This window comes from Pecten maximus, chromosome 1 (assembly GCF_902652985.1).
Source record: "Pecten maximus chromosome 1, xPecMax1.1, whole genome shotgun sequence".
Lineage (NCBI taxonomy): Eukaryota > Metazoa > Mollusca > Bivalvia > Pectinida > Pectinidae > Pecten > Pecten maximus.
Window position 1 is genome coordinate 40,526,665 of NC_047015.1, and position 6,213 is coordinate 40,532,877.

Genomic DNA, 6,213 nt, shown 5'->3' on the forward strand with positions numbered 1-6,213 from the left:
GAGGGTTATCATTTCATGAATATGATACTGATAGGATAATCTCGCTTATAGTTGAGTGTATGGCTATCAGTTACAATTACTGTTTACAATTAATCGATTTTTCTAAAGTACAACTTTGTTACAAATAAGTCATGTTTCAATATATTTATCTCCTCAATCATGTTTAATTAATGTTTTTGAAATAGACTTGATATCAAAAGGTTTCAATGGGTATGGAGTGTTTAGCCCGTTAGCGATTTAATTCTTAATACTGGACGGACCAGTTCAAGGCCTGCATGACAACTTAAACAAAGTGTTGTTTTATGGTGGATAAAGCACTGTAGCTGTTGATCAGCTCACACATATATTTTTTAATGTCTGATACTGCATAAACGCTGCTGATGGGACAAGGAGGAAATTCAAAGTAAAGAATTATATCATTCTTCGTAAAACATTTGATTTTATGCAAAGGTCTGGATATTGATGATGTCCGTAAGAAATTCTATAATAAATCTTAGTTTACAATAATATTAAACACCGGGGCACATTTTTTCGACTTTTTTTCATTTTCCTCCGTCGCATCGTCTGACGAGACCATTTCATTCATTTAAGCTCGACTGTTTCCTACCATTAATTTGTTTTGATATGTGCTTACATCTTGTGTGTCGTTTTACTTGGTAAATGAAGCTTTAATTTTTAAAAAACACAATAAAACACAAATTAGTATAAAAATAAACAATACATACCAACACATTGTAATTGGTACCAACAACAAAAACAACTACTACATAAGTACAGTATGATAGCACTATGATTAGTCTGATGAAGGTGACAGTGTAGTCATCGAAACGTCACACGCTTAAATATCATATTGGTTGTGTTGTAGAACTTCTATCATATTTACATTACCAAACTGAAGAATAAATGAATACAATATCCTCAAACACAATGTCAGCTAGCCAAAGAGGGATCGCTACCAAGACACTTCTGAGCAAAACTCAGAATGTCTCCTCCACTTAGTAGATAATATATTGCTGGAACATGTGATTACGTTTGTCTGCACCTACATATTGACACTAGACTCTGTCGCAATATTATAAACAATTGAACCAAACAGATAATATTGCTCTCTCTCTCTCTCTCTCTCTCTCTCTCTCTCTCTCTCTCTCTCTCTCTCTCTCTCTCTCTCTCATTTGAACGTTTGACACAAGGTATTGTAACATTAAAATATGCTAATTTATCCAGTAATTGTGTTGAACCAACTGAAAATAATTGTTCATGAGGTAACTGTTCTGATACAAAATAATACAATACTAAAACATAATGTTTTATATTGATGCCAATCTCCACTGAATCAGTGTAGTCTCTATGGATACATAAATATACTGATTGACTGGAAAGTATCATTTTGTTTTCAATACCAAACATTGTGTGTATCGGTACGCATTGTAATGTAAAATGTTCAAGCCATTCTTGAATCGGTGTATGTACATGTTTTCCCTTATGCTCGCTCCATGTATTTTAACTTGATACACATAAGTATTTCACCATACAATCAGATCTGCCTGATTTCAACGGGAGACGTGCGAGTTTCTGGTAGGGGTATCCCCAACCACTCTCGCATTTCCCTCACCGTTGGATCTCAGTATTCTATTTGAATCAAATATATAGCTTTTAATATACTGTTATTATATCAATTTTATATGTAATCAATAGTACATGATTTGAAATTAAGTTTAGACTTTCATATATAAGTTATTGAGGGTACCTTCTGTCAGTGAATTAAATCATACCATGCAAATTTATTTTCGAAGCCAATAATATCCAGGTTATATGTATATTTTTAACTCGTTCTCATATTGTATTTTGTATTGCTGCTGTTCATGTATATTACGATTGTGTATAGAACATGTACTAATGGGTAATATGGCCCACAGTTAATAAAGAAGTTTAAAAAAATGTATACAAGTTTATTGTTATCTATTAAATGATGACATATGATTGACATGATGACCTCATTTGGAAATGTCTATTTCCTTTTACGATATGAAGCCCAATATTCGTTGTTGTTAATATACCTGGTGGTTCCGTCGTCACCACCCTAGATTTCAATTTGACAGTGTTACAGTACTTACCCCGATTTCTCCTAGCACTTCGTGTGCCGTCGATGAATCAAAATACACTTACTCCTCCGGAACACCTGGTCGTATTCTCTTTGTACTTTGTGGGGGGTCTCCATGTAATTATGTATTGTTGGTTCGTTACAGTTACTGCTGCGACTTGCATGTATGTTAGTCTAGTACTGTTACAGCAAATACGAATGGTTTATAAGCGGACATGTTACCGGAATCCTCCACATGCTCAGTCTAATTGTAATTATACAGATCATTTTAGTACTTATAGAAGGTTTTTGTGTTGCCTTCCTCTTTGTTTTGGTGTTACTCGGAAAATAATAATAAAGTTTATAACTGGCTATAATCGTTAAATTAACTAAAGCACATTCCCCGCCGAAGCCTCATCTTAGATTATGGCAGCCATATTTTACATGCTTGTATAAAAAATATGTTTTGTTTAACAAGTTCATAAAAATGCATCGTTACATTATGTAAAAAATAACAATATGATCGCCCTTAACACGTAATACTCTAGCGTTGTTATATGGAAACACTTAATTATAAGGTGTTTAATAATATCCTTATGATACGGTTATAAATGAATATCATACACTTTAAGATGATTGACATATGGTGAAATGTTGGCGTTGTGTTACCTACCAAGCAGATGGTGTCCTCCTCAAGATTTACAGTTTAGTTCACTGTTTAAGGTAATTTACATCCAATAGATTGCCCCTGTCATTTTACCATTATTGTTCTATGTCTACTGTTTAATTTAAAAAGGACGAAATATCAATAGTTTCATTTTGTAAGACTGGGAATCGATATTTTCAATTTTACCACGAAATAGTGGCTAACAATTGGTCGCTACAACTTGAACCATCTAAAACTGAGATAATAGTTCTGTTGTGTCTGGGGAGGTTTTCAGAGTGTCTCTAGATTACCATGCATAACACAGTTTGCCTCTATGTCGTAATAACAGGTATTTGTATTGCGTGAAATTTTACTTTTAAAATATCTTGATTTAAAAGGGCACACGTACGATACTTAGTGATCGTTTACTGAACACCAGTTTAGCTGCACTTTTAAAATTAGATTTTACTTTACATCTCCCAGGTGGGTTGTTTTGCTCTTTTACTGGACTGCCAGGCTCCATAATAAAACCCATCATGTAGCACGCCCGCTGTAACGCTCTTAGCAACATACTTCTGGCACCATCAATTTGTAACGTTGACTTAATTCTGGCACCATCAATTTTCGTTTTTAATGTTGCCTTAATTCTGGCACTATCAATTTTAAATTATTTTCTTTCTTTTTTTACCAAACGATGTCTTCGCTCTATTGACTTAATTAATTGCCCGATTGTCCTGAAACTTTATATAGCTATTTGCAATTGTCATTTCTTGGACTAGTTTGTGTTTTGATCACCTGGCTTTAAAATGAGGTCATTGTTACTATAAATACATTTTGACGTCATCGGTTTTCTGCCTTCGTTAATTGTCTGATTATCCCGAAATTTACATTTTACTCAGAACTTTCAAAAATGAGTTTCCGTTTCACCCACCTGGGGTCAAAATTGAGGTCATAGTTACTATTGATATATATTTGATGTCCTCGCTCTGCCGTCTGTATTATGACTTATTCACAACCATCATCTCTTCAATGGTTTTACGTTTCAACCTCCTGATGTCACTTTTGAGGTTATTGTTACTATACATGTAGACATATTTCCGTTGTCCTTCATTTTAATGACTTCTTTACTCGCTAACACACGGCTAGGTTAATATTTAAGAGCGTTTTCCTTAGTGACATTTGATAATTCACTTTTGTTCAGTATTTAAAGGGTCATTTTGAGAAGTTTGGTTTATTTGTTTTTGTTTAACGTCCTATTTAACAGCCAGGGTCATTTAAGGACGTGCCAGGTTTTGAAGGTGGAGGAAAGCCGGAGTACCCGGAGAAAAACCACCGGCCTACGATCAGTACCTGGCAACTGCCCCACGTAGGTTTCGAACTCGCAACCCAGAGGTGGAGGGCTAGTGATAAAGTGTCGGGACATTTTGAGAAGACATGGTAGTTTTTATAATTGTGCTATATAGCAGTGCTTTCTTGAATGGCATTGCGATTCAACATGTTTGCCACCTTTAGATATGCACTATGATGGATCGCGGAGGGACTCAATACCTGGAAAATGAGACATTCACTCTGATGGAAGGGAGACAACTCTTTCATTTTCATGTTATAACTTAAAAATAATTCGCATTATACAATGTAATGTAAATGTTACCATTCCAATACTGACCAATGTTATCACTTAAATTATTCCACATCAAGTTCATCTTAAGGATTTAATTTCTCTACTGTCCTCAAACTTATAAATCAAATATGCACAACTCTTCTCTGAGTAACTCATCCTTCATCAATTATGATCACGTGGTGGTGAATTAATGACACACATACTTAACATTCCCATTCCGTTGATTTCAACAGATTCATCAAATGGTCAATTTAGTCAGGTTTAGATCTAATGGATGCAACCGATCAATTATGTCTCCCCATTGTCGTTCCGGTAGAAGGCACGGACTTTTTTTTCGAAAAAAATAATAAATTGATAAAGTGATTTTTTTTTCATATTGGATATCAATACAAATGACATTACTCCGTCAAACGTCTGGTACGCCTCAACTTCTGCGTTCAGATTCTAAATACATCTATCCTATGATCGTGTGAAGGGAGATCACTCGAATATATTTACGGAATAATATACCGGAGTGAGTCGTGAACGACAATAAATAAGGTTCATCCTAAGAGAAGTAGGTACATTCCTGATATACCTCTGAATATAGATAGATCCCTATTGTTCAGCGGTGGCGTAATCTGTGTTTTGTATACAATGGAGGATCCACTTATATTAATATACGCAGTCAGAGCTATATAGACGTGATACCTGGTCCAGCATCAGTAAAATATTGACATCACAGTTAGAAAATAGTATGACCCCAATTATTCCCGAGAGGAAAACATGCCGAGGTGTAAAAAAGAACAGTAAAATAACGAAAAGGCGAAACAAAGTCAAAAAATTAATAAGAAAAAGATTTAGTTGTATACAAATGAATACATAAACTTCTTCTTATGTACAAGATACTACATCAAAGTACGCCTACCTACCTATCTGATATTATCAGCAATTTTAGAAATAATATTGATAAACATAATCATCCTCTCAGAACCACTCGGACTTTCAACCCTCCACTATGCCACAGTGAAAATTATTATAATAGCTACTTTCCGTCTATGTTCCGTGAATTGAATGATCTTAGTATTGAAATCCTTAACGCATCCTCCATTAGAGTATTTGAAAAGATGATATCTAACAACCGTGTAAATAATAATACTACTTCAGCTATCTTCAAAAATCATGGTACTACACATGATAACATAATTTTATGTCAATTAAGGAATGGTGCAAGCCAGTTAAACTATGATCTATTTAAAGATCATCTAAATGATTCCCCTGACTGCAGTTGTGGCATTGGGTTAGAAACATCATACCATTTCTTCTTCTTATGTCCACAGTATAACATACCTAGGGACACTCTTAGGGAATTTTACTAAATGGATCAGATGATCTTAATGATGAGGAAAATGTTAATAATGTACCGGTGACAAGTATTTCTTATTGTGTAAAATAGCAAATATACACTTATTGAGAATATTAATAACAGCATACATGTATTCTGTCACTATGATCATATACATATAATTATCATTTACTAGTAAAGTAATACCATAACAAAGGGCCAGGTAACACATATATACACATATACATATCACTATGAGTCTGTGCAAAATATCTCTTACTTTATAATTTAATAATCATATAATATATATATAAATATTCAACAATTTATGGACGCTGTCATTGTGTACGTGTTATTTTCTGTTTTCAAGAGTAGTCACTGTACATCTATTAAATAATATTATCAACATACACACACATACAAATGTATATATAATATATATATATAAACAAAAGTGAATAGTGTCAATGTGATTGTAACCCTCTTAACTAAGCATCATTATATATATTACATGCCTTACAGGGTAAAGTTGGGTGAGATGT